Source organism: Phyllobates terribilis, unplaced genomic scaffold, assembly GCF_046119375.1.
Source record: "Phyllobates terribilis strain yellow unplaced genomic scaffold, ASM4611937v1 Scaffold_3__8_contigs__length_932513732, whole genome shotgun sequence".
Classification (NCBI taxonomy): Eukaryota; Metazoa; Chordata; class Amphibia; order Anura; family Dendrobatidae; genus Phyllobates; species Phyllobates terribilis.
In genome coordinates, this window is record NW_027362763.1 from 858,343,550 (window position 1) to 858,359,293 (window position 15,744).

The 15,744-nt window shown below is 48.2% G+C and overlaps 1 protein-coding gene across 3 annotated transcripts in view; it reads left to right on the forward strand.

Moving 5' to 3' along the window:
* Positions 1–15,744, forward strand: part of MAP4K3 (mitogen-activated protein kinase kinase kinase kinase 3) — a 332,521-nt gene that overhangs the window by 18,145 nt on the left and 298,632 nt on the right. The window lies entirely within an intron of this gene.

The window sequence follows — 15,744 nt, forward strand, 5'->3', positions numbered from 1 at the left end:
GAAGCAATTTAACTTTATAGTTTTAATGTATTCTTTTTTTTTTTTTTGTTACAAGCATTAAAAACATTTTGAAATAGTATATGTACAGTGGGGAAAATAAGTATTTGATACACTGCCGACTTTGCAAGTTTTCCTACCTAAAAAGAATGGAGAGGTCTCTAATTTTTATCATAGGTACATTTCACCTGTGAGAGACAGGATCTAAAATTAAAATCCAGAAAATCACATTGTATGATTTTTAAATAATTATATTGCATGAAATAAGTATTTGATCACCTACCAACCAGCAAGAATTCTGAATCTCACAAACCTGTTAGTTTTTCTTTAAGAAGCCCTCCTACTCTGTACTCATTACCTGTATTAATTGCACCTGTTTGAATTTGTTACCTAAATAAGACACCTGTCTACACAATCAATCACACTCCAACCTCTCCTCCATGGCCAAGACCAAAATGCTGTCTAAGGAAACTAGGGAAAAAATTGTAGACCTGCACAAGGCTGGGATGGGCTACAGGACAATAGACAAGCAGCTTGGTGAGAAGGTAACAACTGTTGGCACAATTATTAGAAAATGGAAGAAACCCAAGATGACTGTAATTCTTCCGTGGTCTTGGGCTCCATGCAAGATCTCACCTCATGGGGTAAGGGTGATTCTGAGAAAGGTCAGGAATCAGCCCAGAACTACATGGGAGGACCTGGTCAATGACCTGAAGAGAGCTGGGACCACGGTCTCTAACATTACAGTTAGTAACACACTACACCGTCATGGATTAAAATCTTGCAGGACCCGAAACACACAGTCAGGGCAACTAAGGAGTGGCTCCATAAGAAGCATTTCAAGGTCCTGGAGTGGCCTAGCCAGTCTCCAGATCTAAACCCTATAGAAAACCTTTGGAGGGAGCTGAAACTCAATGTTGCCCAGCGACAGCCCCGAAACCTGAAAGATCTGGAGAAGATCTGTATGGAGGAGTGGGCCAAAATCCCTGCTGTAGCCAGGGCTGTGGAGTCGGTAAGCCAAACCTCCCGACTCCCTCATACATGGCTCATGTTTAAGTGATAAATTTACTGTAGTAAAATGGTAACATCCATTATGATACAATAATCAAGCTATTTAGATAGAACATAAAATATATTTATTGGAATACAACTTTAGAACACAAAAAACTTTAATAAATTGTAAATATGTAATACACTATGCAGTAAGCAGGGAAACAGTTTTCCACAAAAACATACTAAATAAAATTTGTGCAGTCTATGAATTTGTTCTGAGAAATAGTATCGCCTCCATCAGATCCTCCTTCATAGATGACTAGAGATGAGCGTTGTTCTACTCGAACTGTTCGCCAATCTCAAATTCGAGCTGTTTTGGGCGGTGTTCGAGCCGGTCGGCGAACACGAACCATTTGAGAAAAATTCGGCTGTTCGAGGTTATGTTCGATAACTGTTCGTGCACCAAAATCATAACTGGATTTTTTCTCAGTAATGATGAAAATTAATGTTAATACGCAGTTTGAGTGTACAGCGGGGTGGGGGGAGGGGCAGGGGATGGATCTCTGCAGGAACAATGAAGATCTCCATTTTTTTTTCTCTTTCCCGCATTTGCAGTGGGGAGGTGCAATCTGTCAGCCTATCAGCAGCGCACACACGGAGCGAAGTGCTTTTTTTCACACAAGCAAGGGCATGTGTGATTGGCAGTGTATGTCACATGTCCTTGCCCTATAAGACCAAGCCATTTTCCCCGTCGCCACCATTTTCTCACTGCTGCAGCTGCGTGTTAGACGGCACCGCTGTTGCTGTGTGCGCTATACCTTGTTAATTTCAAGCCAATTTTCGCACAAATATACAGATAGCTTGGGAGTAGGGAATAGTTGTGATTGCAGTCCTTTTAAGGACTAGGTTACAGCATTTCCTACGACTTTTATCAGGGAGGTCTGTGCTCTTAAATAGATAGATTGTGGGAGTAAAGACTAATTGTAATTGGAGTCCTTTTCAGGACTAGGTTACATCAGTTCCTATCAGTTTTTGCCAGGCAGGTCTGTGCCAGTGCTGTGCAAGTTTTTTTCACAGCATTTGGCTGAATCTAGCAAAGCTAATCCTTTTTGGCCTATTGCAGAGTGTGTTAGTCAGTGGAGTAGCCTATCTGTGTTGCAAGATATACCACCTGTGTATAGAATACCAATTTTTTTACTGCACCTAGTGAAGTAAAATCTTTTGGGCATAGCATCATTCTATTAGTCCATCTATACTGACCTCCATCAGGTTGCAAATTAAAAATAATTTTTTTCTGCATCTAGCTCTGAAAAAATATTTGGGCTTCTAGCAGTGTGTGGGACTTGGTCTATTAGTCCATCTATACTGACCTCCATCAGGTTGCAAATTGAATAAAAAAATTTTCTGCATCTAGCTCTGAAAAAATATTTGGGCTTCTAGCGGTGTGTGGGACTTGTTGTATTAGTCCATCTATACTGACCTCCATCAGGTTGCAAATTAAAAATAATTTTTTTCTGCATCTAACCCAGTGTAACGGGTCCGGGAGGCGGAACCTCTGAGCTACTATACAAGGGGGCGGCCCTTGTAAGGGAGCGGGTGGCAGTCTCTGGGTGAACGGACAGGGAGTTACGGCAAGTGATCAGGGGAGTCTCTGGGTAAGGGGTAGGTACGACCTGTGATGGCAGAGCCTCCGGGTAGGCTAGCAGGCAGATGGTAGATGTGTGCTCCCAGGTGAGCAAGCGAGAGTCTCTGGAATAGCAGGTGGTCACGGCACGTGACGGCGGAACCTCCGGGCTGGCAGGCAGGTAGGTAACGGAGAAGCGCTCCCAGGTGAGCGGGCAAGAGTCTCTGGAATAGCTGGTGGTCACCGCACGTGACAACGGGACCTCCGGGCTGGCAAGCAGGCAGGTAACGGAGATGCGCTCCCAGGTGAGCGGGCAAGAGTCTCTGAGATAGCTGGTGGTCACAGCACGTGACAACGGAGCCTCCGGGCTGGCAAGCAGGCAGGTAGCGGAGAAGCGCTCCCAGGTGAGCGGGCAAGCTGGTCCATAGACAGACTGACCGGAGTTGTAAGGCAGACCGTCGGACCTCAGGCAAGCAGGCAGGAAACAAGTATTCAGGCAGGAATCAGGCAGGTAACTAGCAGGAAACTGGCAGGAAACTGGCAGGTAACTGGCAGGTAACTGGCAACGGGACCTGAGGGCTGAAGCACAGGTGAGACACAGGTGCAAACAACATTGCTCGGGCACCTCCATTTTGGAGGAGGTGCCTTTTATATGATGAAGTCCTCCGGCCATTGGCCGGGGACTCTTTAGGGCGGCGCGCGCGGCCCCTTTAAGAGGAGGGGAGCGCGCGCGCGCCCTAAGCACAGGGGCCGGGAAGGAGCGCGCGCCGAGAGCAGAGCAGGAGGAGGACGCCGGGACGGAGCGCGCGCTGACAGCAGAGCGGGGAGAGGACGCCGGGCAGGAGCGCGCGCTGACAGCAGAGCGGGGAGAGGACGCCGGGCACGGAGCAGAGCGGTGAGGGGAGCAGCGTCCCTGCCTAGCAGAGGGCAGGGACGCCAGCGCTACACCCAGCCAATAGTTTTGGCCTAATACCACAGTTTGGCCACTCAGCTCTGCTCGGTTACCATCCATTGTTTTTTTGTGCAAACAGCTCCAGAGTTGTGAATTAGTTAACCACCAAAATGAGTGGAAAAAGGCCTGCTGCTGGTGGAAAGGGGAATAGGCGTGTTGGGAAGGGGAAAAAAGGTTGTGTCCGTGGGGTAGGTGCAGAAGAAAGACCATCTTCCAGCCAAACTAAAATGTCTACTTCTTTTAGCGGACAATGTGATAAGATCCCTTTCTTACGGCCACGCCAATCGCTACAAATTCCAGATGAGGCACAAAAACAGCAGGTGCTTCAACGGATATCAAGTGCTCCTTTAAGTGGGCTCTCCTCCACATCAACTTCAACATCACAAATACTCCAGTCCTCAAAGGTGTCACCCAAATCGCACTTGCTTCCTCACAGCTCCCAAATCTCCAGCTGCCCGTCTGAGTATGAGGTAGAACAGATGGTTGAGTCTGCAGAGCTGTTTACTCATACTATAGCCTGGGAATCAGAGGTCGACTCCAGCGCTTCTGTGAATCCAGACGAGGAAATGATCTGCACTGATGCCCAGAATCTTTATGAGTCGGATCCAGGACCAGACGCAGAAGGTTCTGACCATAATGTAGACCCTCATTCCCAAACTGTAACTCCTGTTGGTGGAGACAATGAGGAAGACGATGATAAGACTCAAATACCTGATTGGAGCGACAACTTTAGTTTTTTGTCAGGGCAGGAACAGGTTGGCTCTGAGGACGACGGGTGTGATAACGCACAGGGTGATGATGATGAGGTCGGAGATCCCACTTACTGTCAACCCACAGTCAGCCAAGAGATGAGGTCAGCAGAGGAGGTGGAGGAAGATGCTAGTGACGACGAGGTCAGGTTGCGCCTTCCTGGACAGAGACGTAGTACTGGAAGCACGTCAACAACTGCATCCTCAAACACAACTCTGCCTCTCACCACAAGTCGTGGTGGCTCTTCAGGTCGCATGGGTGCTAAGCCTTGCATAGCCTGGGCATTTTTTCAGATCGATAAAGATGACCCAACTCGTGTTATCTGTAACATTTGTCAGCAAAAGCTAAGTAGAGGCCAAAAAATACATAGTTTGAGTACTTCATGCATGAACCGTCACATGGACATGAAGCATAAGTTGCAGTGGGAAGCTCAGTGTGCTACAATGCGGCCTAGCCGGCCGGGCCAACCACCGTCTGCCATATCTTGTGCATCCGCGGCCTCTTCATCCTCTGTGACGGGGGGGACAGCAGTCACACCTGTTTTGGGGCGCAGACCTGCCACCTCTTTACCCGCAACAGCCAGCGTGATTGGCAGGTCATCATTTTCTTTGGAGGTGGTAACACCAGCTGGTCTTGAGCGCTGTCCGACATCGATAGCACCACCTTTGGATCAAGGCAACCTAACATGTCCGCCTGCATCTTCCTCACAGACCGGCAGTTTGCCGGGGACACCCTTATCAACCCCGTCTAAGCACAATAGCCAGCCCTCGGTCCCTCAGATGTGGACAAGTAAAAGACCATTTCCTCCTAGCCATGAGAAAGCTAAGAGGTTGAATTTCACCATCTGCAAGCTCTTGGCTACAGAAATGCTGCCTTTCCGCCTGGTGGACACAGAGGATTTTCGAGACCTTATGTCCGTCGCAGTGCCCCAGTACCAGATGCCCAGTCGGCACTACTTCTCAAAGAAAGGTGTGCCTGCGCTCCACCAGCATGTCGCACACAACATCACCGCTTCTTTGAGAAACTCTGTGTGTGACAGGGTGCATTTCACCACAGACACTTGGACGAGTAGGCATGGACAGGGGCGTTACATGTCGCTGACTGGGCACTGGGTAACTATGGTGACAGCAGGACAAGGGGCTGCCGTCCAAGTCTTGCCGTCCCCACGAGTTGTGCGTCAATCCTCTTTATGTCAAAGTTCCACCACTGCTTCTGCCTCCTCAACCTCCTCTCGGTCTTCCACCTGCTCCCAAAGCCTGTCTGGTCATGCCACAAGCTTTCTAACTGCGCAGAAGGGATCCTGCACACCTCCTTACTATGCTGGCAGTAGGGCTCAACGTCATCAGGCGGTTTTTACATTGAAATGTCTGGGAAATGTGAGTCACACAGCTGAGGAGTTGTGGTCAGCTCTGGAGAACCAATTTCATGAATGGTTGTCTCCACTGGACCTGAAACCAGGGAAGGCCGTGTGCGACAATGCTGCAAACCTGGGTGTGGCCCTTCGCCGGGGCAATGTCACACACGTGCCTTGTATGGCTCACGTGTTGAACCTGGTTGTCCAGCAATTTTTAGCCCACTATCCCAGACTAGATGGCCTTCTGCAGAGGGCACGGTCGCTGTGTGCTCACTTCCGCCGTTCGCATCCCGCAGCTCAGCGACTTACATCTCTACAGAAGTCGTTGGGCCTGCCACTTCACCGGCTAAAATGCGATGTGCCTACCCGGTGGAATTCAACTCTGCACATGTTGCAGCGACTGTGGCAGCACCGACAAGCCCTGGTGCAATACGTTCTGACGTATAGCCTGGGCCAACGAGATTCAGAGGTGGGGCAAATCACGCTGGAGGAGTGGTCTCAGATCAGGGACCTATGCACCCTTTTGCACAGTTTTGAAATGGCGACGAAGATGTTTAGTGCTGACGATGCCATTATCAGCATGACTATTCCGGTGATTTACATGCTGGAGCACATGTTAAACAGAATTCGGAGTCAGGTGGTGGCACAAGAAGAGGTGGAGGAAGTAGAGGAGGAGGAGTTGTATGCGGAAGGGCTAACATCTGCAAGGTCCAGACGGTCGGCAGCACCAAGGCGGCAGGCATGTGAGGGTGGGGGAGATGATTTTACCAGGGCGCATGGTAGCAGCCAAACTAGTGAGGAAGGTGCAGGAGCCCAGGAAGAAGTGGAGGACGAACTGATGGAAGACTCATCAGATGAGGGAGACCTTGATCACATTTCTGTTGTGCGAGGTTGGGGGGAGAGGACAGAGGAAGGAAGCATGATTGTTACCTCGCCACCAACACAACAGGGACTTGGTGCTCCTGGATGCGCAACACACATGAGTGCCTTCTTGCTGCACTACCTGCAACATGACCCTCGAATTGTGAGAATTAGAAATAATCCTGACTACTGGGTTGCCACACTGTTAGATCCCCGGTACAAAAGTAAATTTGCAGAAATTATTCCTGCCATAGAAAGGGATGCACGCATGCAGGAGTATCAGCAGAGACTGTTGCAGAATCTTACATGTGCTTTTCCACAAAATACCAGTGGTTCACGTAGTGAATCTTACAGTTCTAACTTGCCAACCGTGGTCTGTATGGAATTGTTCAATAAAGGGCCCAAAATTAAGATAACATAGATGGGAGAGGTCTCTATGAATAGGAATTCCTAAGTATTTGATACCCTGTGAGGGCCAGGCAAAGGGAAAGTTGGACTGGATGGAATCCTATATGGATTTAGGGAGGGAGACATCGAGGGCCTCAGACTTCGCTGCATTGATTTTAAAATTTTACCATGTAACAAAGTGATCTATTTCAGCCATAACAGCAGGGATGGATATATGTGATTGAGTGATATATACTAGGACATCATCAGCAAATAGAGAGCACTTGTACTCGGTGCCTCCCACCTCAATCCACCTAATATTGGGGTTATGGCGAATTGATGAGAGCAGGTGCTCCGTCACTAGGATGTATAAGAGAGGGGACAGAGGACATCCCTGCCTTGTCCCATTGGTGATTGTGAAAGGTGATGAAAATGTTCTGACGCACCCCCTGGGCCTTGGGACACCCGGAGCCGGACCCTTTTTGGTGGATGCTGGTGGTTGTAGTCTTCGTGGCGGCGATCCGGTTCCGTGGCTCAGGGCGGTCAAACCAGTGGCGGAACTATTTATGTGGTTTTGATGTTTAAATGTCCGACTACGCCACCCGTGGATTGCGGTCAGAGTGAACCGCCGCTACAGGGCAGACCGCTAAGGCTGGTGTTGTGGGTGCAGCAGAGCGTAGCATAACTCCCCACGGGAGGAGTATAGCCTCAGGGCAGTGTATGCGGAGGATGGGGGTGATGGTGCAGGGCAGCAGCAGTAACGACACGGAGTCAGTGATGCAGTTCAGGGCCTTTACTCACAGTTCTTATTATCCAGACCACGTCTGCAGGTAACGGCTGCCCACGTCGTACTGTGCTCACCAGGTGAGGGGCTCAGACAACTCCCAGATAACTTTGGAGCGCTTCACAGGACCCCCTTTGTGTGTCCTTTGTCTGGCCTTTCTTACCAACACTTCTGTCCGGCTGCCTCGGGCCTCCTCTTGGTAAACTTGGCGCCAGTTTCCCTGACCCTATGTGGTGCCTTCCTAGCGGGTGGAGCAAGGGGCTGCGCCACATAAAATGTCAGAGCCTCCGGTTTCTAGCTGAGGGTCGTTTCCTGCCTCCACTAGTTCGGGGACCGGTCTCCCCCTTTGGCCTGACCCCTCCACGCAGGTGGATTCGGGCGTGCGGTGGCGACTCGCCCGTCCGCACCCCTGGGATCCCTTCATTCCTCGTTCCTGGAGCCTTCTCCGCTCCTCTTCCTTCCTTCTCCCTCTTGCAGGCCTGGGCCTCTGTTACTAGGCCCGCCTCCGGAGCAGAGCTCATGCAGAGCCCCTGCTCCCTGCCACTTCTGCTCAGACTTCTCTGCACTGAACTAAGATGGTGCCCACCTTTTATACTCCCTTCTCAATGCACCCAGGAACTGCTTCCTCCCTGCTCCTGCACTACAGGGTTCCCCTTCCTCAGTGTTCCCTCCCCCCACTCCAGCCAGGGACAGGGACTGTCGTGCCCATCTCAGGGGCATATTGGTCGCCCTGCCCCACGGCAATGTGGTGTAATGCATGCAGGTGTCGGGTCCTGATCCACACTCCATCCTTACCTGAGAGTGAGATATCACACCTCTGGGTGAGGTGCAATACGTCTGTAGCAACCGAGCCCTCAGGGTGCTACAGTTCCATTTATCTTCAGCCTAGGTGACGTATTGCGATACAGGGCCGTGATTTTGGCTATAAAAGGGTCCCCTAGACCCCTACCCCAAGCTCTTTAAGAGAATCATATATGGCGTGCCAGGAGACTCTATGGAATGCTTTCTCAGCATCCAACGAGAGTATCTAATTACAAATTTTTAACTGCATCTAGCCCAGGAAATACTTTGTGCCTAGTAGCAGTGTCTGCTAGTCAGCGGATTATCCCGGCTGTTAAGCAAGCTACACCACCTGTAGTTTAGACACTTAATTTTTTCAAAGGAAATGCTTCGGGACCATGGGATACTTAGTGAAGAGCATCAGGAGGCACCCCAAGGCATAGGGGCTGGGACTGGCAGTAGGATGCCTTGCGGTGGACAGCCGAGCTCGATCCTTATAAAAGCTTTTTAACTGCAGCAGCTTTAGTGGACGCTACTGGAGCTGGAATTACCGCGGCTGCTGGCATGAGACTTGCCCTCCAATAGATCCTTGTAAATGGATTTAAAGTGTATTCATTCAAATTAGAGAGACAATTTAAATTAAAAAGCTTAGAGCTGCCTCCACCACAGGGGGGCTCGCTCGACCCACCAGCGGACAGGCACCAGTATTGGGAGAGGGGGGCTGGCCGTCAGGGTTCACCGCGGCTCTGGCACAAACCCGGCGACACGGAGGTGGCACGGGCAGGAGCGGACTGGCCGTGTCGGCTTCTCACTTTTTGGATTTTAGAAGGGCATGACATGCCTATATCTGTGTCTCCCCCTCCTTTTACTCCTCCACCTCTTTTATTTTCGCATGACTATATATACTTGTCACTTTTCCATGTGTTAGTTATGTCTTCTGAGCAGTTTGTCAGCTTTTGGACACCTTTGAAGGTGTTTTCTATGTGTTTCTATGTGTTTTTGTTTGCCTGCCATTGGTTTTAACGGTGTTCGAAGGTGTTCGACGAACAGTTCGGCGAACACACGGGTGTTCGACGAACCGAACCGAACTCGAACACTACGGGGGTGGCTCAACACTATAGATGACCTCAAATCTGATCTAATCATTTTAAGGCTAAAGAACAGATTCATCTCCACTAAAAGCCAAGATCCTTAGATCAGGAATAGAACAGACATTTATAGAACATTTCATAACTTTCCCAAATTCTTATGAAAAATATTCAGCACACCCTGCATTGAACTACTGTACCCAATTTATTATATATTTTAGGAGTCTGAGTCGGACCATTTTATACCGACTGACTCCACCAAAATGGGCACCGACTCTACAGCGTGCACAAACTTGGTCATGAACTACAGCAAACGTCTCTGTAATTGCAAACAAAGGTTTCTGTACCTAATATTAAGTTCTGCTTTTCTATTTTATCAAATAGTTATTTAATAAAATGAAATACTAATTATGTAAAAATCATATAATGTGATTTTCTGGATTTTTCTCTTTTTAAGTTTCTGTCTCTCACAGGTGAGGTGTACCTACGATAAAAATTACAGACCCCTCCATTCTTTGTAGGTGGGAAAACTTGCAAAATCGTCACTGTATCAAATACCTATTTTCCCCACTGTAAATAAGTCCTAAAGTACTGGCCAGCAAATCTGCCATATATGAGCGGGCTAGGTAATCGGGGGCGGACATACCATTGGTACAACCTGTGGACCCAGATGTAAGAGGACCAACAGGTGGAATTGTGCATTATGATAAGCTATTGGACTGCAAAGGGCCCTTATATTGATCTTGCACAGGGACCCTCTTTCTTCTGTGTTCATGTGTAATATTCTACAACTAGGCAGGTTTGCCTTTACAAGCCTGGGAGAACTGGGTGAAAAACTTTGGGGACAGAGTCTTTAGGATGCATGTAGCGGCTGGGGTGTGACCGCAATGCTTCAGAAAACCATGCTGATGCAGTTTTACCAGGAATTGTTGCCATTTTTTAATGGATTGTTAATGACTTTGCTGAGTGGTGGATGAATGCTAACCCTAATTTTGAAAACCTCATGGAAATGCAGCTTTCCACCATACTTTGGGCTCGTTCAGATGTCTGATTTTCTCATATGAGTGCTATCTGTGGTTATCACTGATTGCACTTGTACCTGTGATAATCTATGGGGCCAATCGCATGTCCATGATTTTTCACGAACTGAGAAGTCTGTGGAAAATCTCAGAGACATATCTATGATGCTATGGTTTTGATCCGAGGGTTGGTTAACATCTGCAGTGCAAGTCAATGGGTCCTTGAAAAAATCGGACCGCACTCTGATGACATCCAAGTGCAGTCCGATTTTCATGGACTGTCAGGATGGAGAAAGTGGAGAAACGTTTTTGTTTTTATCTCCAACGTTTGAGAAAAATGGATGACCCTCGGATCAGAATAATCAGTCCGTTTTTCTCATAACGGGAAAAATCAGACATGTGAATGAGCCCTAAAGCTGCTGTGTGTGAGCTCGCCCTCATGGTAAAATCAAGCAAATAGCTAGAACATGGCAAGATGATCCACTGATTGAATGCTGTCATTGAATCCTGTGAGGTGTTGTGTACTTTTACCTATTTCTTTGTATAACCAGAGTGTAATATCTATAGAAAATAATTCAGCTGCTTTTGTTACTAGACCTTCATAAACCCTCCAGTACACGCAGAATGCTCATTCTTGTTGCAAGTAGAAGGGGCCTAATCAGTAGGAGAAGCCAGAATCCCATGTGTCATTGCGCCGCTCTTCATTTTTCTAATGGGAGGATGGGCAATGTTTCCTGGAACATGCTGGAAAAAGAAATAATTGCACAGCAGAGCAGCGGGTGAAGAGCGCAGCGGTGTGCTGTGTCCTTCATAGTGTACCTTCCCTGGCATCTGCGGTGACGTACTTCTCATGGTTGATGGGCGTCTCAGAAGGTTTTAGGATCTTGTTTGTCTCTGCTGTGTGCTCCTGGTTTTGCAAGGAGATTTTTAGTTTTGCTGCATAATATTTTATTATTTCTTTGCTTACTAGTACAAGCTGCTTAAAAGTTATTATTTATAATGCACAATCCACTGCCAGATTTACCACTTTCTGTGATGTTATTTTGTGCAACATTTCTGTAACTTTATGTACAATAATTGTTGTTACATTTTTCTAATTCTCAGTTATTTGCAGTATTAGTCCAGGTCCACTCCAGAAATTGCCGCAACCTTCACCAGCCCTGTGCATGGCAATGTATACTGCACCTGTATCACACTGTGCTTCTGTATAATTCCTCATTGAGACACCATATTCTTCCTTATAAACATGCATAAAATATTCTCCATCGCTGCTTCTATTTATGGTAAAAAAATTAAAATGACCTGCATGCTTCCGTATAAAATCAGGGGCACGCGGCGTTAGTGCTTGAGCCCCTAGAGTTCCCTGAGCACCATGTTACAGACCTGTACTTCACAATCTGTAATACCGTCATGTGCATGAGGCCTTAAACCACACATCTCAGTGTTTTAGTGCAAAAGTGAAGATTTTATTTTTCAATTCAAAGACACAAAATCAATAGCATCCCACCATTTAGAAATGTTTTACTATAATAATTGCTCTTAAAGGGGTTAACCGCTATTTTGATATTGATCCTATCCTATTTTGATATCAGATTAGTGGGTTTCTGACACCAAGAACTTCCACCAAGCTGCAGTTAAAGAGAGTCTGTCGGCAGTTTTTTGCTATGTAATCTGAAGACACCAGAAGATAGAGGCTGAAACACAGAATTCAGGGATGTGTCACTTGTCAAAGTGCGTGCTGTTGTTTACTAACTGTTTACTAACAGGAGCTCTATGGAACGCTCGCTCTGTCTGCAATAAACTTTCCTACATTCACGATCTCTTCATCACTAACAAGCTTTCCTTCCTCGGCATCACTGAAACCTGGCTCACCCCCTCCGACACAGCCTCTCCTGCTGCACGTACGTATGGCGGATTCCACCTCTCCCATACCCCCCGCCCCACCGGCAAGCACGGTGGAGGAATAGGTTTCCTCCTCTCAGAAAACTGCTCCTTCACCATATCCCACTGCCGCCCGCAATTACTCTCCCCTCTTTTGAAGTGCACTGCGTGCTCATCTACTCCCCATCCAACCTCCAACTGGCTGTCATCTACCGCCCCCCAGGATCAACCACCACTTTCTTTGACCACTTCACCACCTGGCTACTTCATTTCCTCTCCGTTGACATCCACACTATCCTCATGGGCGACTTTAACATCCCCATTGACACTTCCCTCTTAGCTGCCTCTAAGCTTCTATCCCTCACTTCCTCCTTTGGTCTTACTCAGTGGTCTTCCACACCCACCCACAAAGACGGCCACACACTGGACCTCATCTTCACCCGCCTCTGTTCCCTATCTAACCTCTCTAACTCACTTCTCCCTCTTTCTGACCACAACCTACTCACATTCACTTCTCTCTCCTCCCCGGGGCAACAATCCCCACTCCACAAACTTGCATACCCTCGTAGAAATCTCAAACACCTTGACCTACACTCTCTCTCTGAATCCCTCCTCCCTCTTACAGACATTAGTTCCTTACATGATGCAGATGCTGCTGCCACTTTATACAACACCACAACAGCTGCAGCTCTCGATTCGGTCGCCCCCCTCACGCATACCAAGGCTCGCACAATCAACAGACAACCCTGGCACACCAGCCTAACTAAAGAACTGTGACGGGCCTCCAGGGTTGCTGAGCGTAGATGGAAAAGGTCCCATTCCCATGAGCACTTCATCGCATTCAAACAGTCCCTCACTACCTTCAAGTCCACACTCACTGCAGCAAAACAAACATACGTTGCATCTCTCATATCCTCCCTGTCTCACAACCCTAAACAACTATTCAACACCTTCAATTCTCTTCTCCGTCCCCCAGTGCCTCCTCCCTCTCCTCTTATTTCAGCCGAAGACTTCGCCTCATTCTTCAAGCAGAAGATTGACACCATCAGACAAATTTTTTGCCTAAAGCCCCCACCGCCCCTCCCCACACCTACTCAACCCTCCTCCTCCAAAACTACATTCTCCACCATTTCTGAAGATCAACTTTCCTCCTTGCTCTCCAAATCACACCTCACCACCTGTAAACTTGACCCAATCCCGTCCCACCTCATCCCAAACCTTACCAGTGTTTTCATCCCAGCCCTAGCCCACCTTTTCAACCTGTCACTAACAACTGGTGTCTTCCCCTCATGCTTCAAACATGCCTCAATCACACCCATCCTCAAAAAGCCCTCCCTTGACCCATCCTCTGTGTCTAGCTATCGCCCCATATCACTTCTCCCCTATGCCTCAAAACTACTGGAACAACATGTCCATTCTGATCCTCCCACCTCTTCTCCTGCTCCCTCTTTGACCGCCTAGAATCTGGTTTCCGACCACACCATTCTACTGAAACTGCACTGACTAAAGTCACAAACTACCTACTAACCGCCAAATCTAAGCGACACTACTCTGTCCTCCTCCTCCTAGACCTGTCATCTGCCTTTGACACAGTGGACCATTCCCTCTTACTCCAGACTCTCTCATCTCTCGGCATCACAGACTTGGCCCTATCCTGGATCTCCTCATACCTAACAGACAGGACATTCAGTGTCTCCCACTCACACACCACCTCCTCCTCTCGCCCCCTATCTGTCGGTGTCCCCCAAGGTTCAGTTCTAGGACCCCTGCTCTTCTCCATCTACACCTTAGGTCTGGGACAGCTCATAGAGTCTCATGGCTTTCATTATCGCCTCTATGCTGATGACACACAGATCTACCTCTCTGGACCCGATATCACCTCCTTATTAACCAAAATCCCACAATGTCTGTCTGCTATTTCATCCTTCTTCTCTGCCAGATTTCTAAAACTTAACATGGACACAACAGAATTCATCATCTTTCCGCCATCTCATTCAACCCTCCCAACTGACCTATCTATCAACGTCAATGGCTGCCCACTCTCCCCAGTCCCTCAAGCTCGCTGTCTTGGGGTAACCCTGGACTCGGAACTCTCCTTCAAACCACATATCAAAGCCCTTTCCACTTCCTACCGACTCCAACTCAAAAATATCTCCCGGATCCGCACATTCCCAAACCATGAATCTGCAAAAACACTAGTGCACGCCCTCATCATCTCCCGCCTTGACTACTGCAACCTCCTGCTCTGTGGCCTCCCCTCTAACACTCTCGCACCCCTCCAATCTATCCTAAACTCTGCTGCTCGACTAATCAACCTGTCCCCCCTCTATTCCCCGGCCTCTCCTCTCTGTCAATCTCTTCACTGGCTCCCCATTGCTCAGAGACTCCAGTTCAAAACCCTAACCATGACATACGAAGCCATTCACAACCTGTCTCCTCCATATATCTCCGACCTAGTCTCCTGTTACATACCTGCACGCAACCTCCGATCCTCACAAGATCTCCTGCTCTACTCCCCTCTTATCTCCTCCTCCCACAACCGTATACAAGATTTCTCCCGTGCTTCCGCCCTACTCTGGAACTCTCTACCCGAACGTATCAGACTCTCGCTTACCGTGGAAACCTTCAAAAGGAACCTGAAGACCCACCTCTTCCGACAAGCCTACAACCTGCAGTAACCACCGCTCCACCATACCGCTGCACGACCAGCTCTACCCTCACCTACTGTATCCTCACCCATCCCTCGTAGATTGTGAGCCCTCGCTGGCAGGGTCCTCGCTTCTCCTGTACCAGTCGCTGTCACATTGTGTTCAAGATTACTGTAATTGTTCTTGTATTATACCCCTTTTTCACATGTAAAGCGCCATGGAATAAATGGCGCTAGAATAATAAATAATAATAATAACAACTGTGAAGGATTCATCACTAAGAGATTAACTTTGCTGGACTAGTCTGGCAACGCCCACTCCTGTGATAAGCACCTCACTGTCTATGGACTTTATACACACAGAGCCTGGTGTGGGCGGGGTTAGCTGTGGTGTGGGCGAGGTTAGCTTTCTCAGCTCGGCTTCATTCTAAATCTAAAAACTCTTGATTGTGTCAGAACTGCTGCACCCAGTAATCTAAGTGATACCTCGTTGGAATCAGGAACTCTTTACCTACATTATGCTGCTTTCAGATGAAGTAGCAAAAACCTGATGACAGATTCCCTTTAATAGCTCCCTCTTTCATCCCATCAGCTGATTGGTTGTCAGTGTAGCTGGAGGTCTATTAA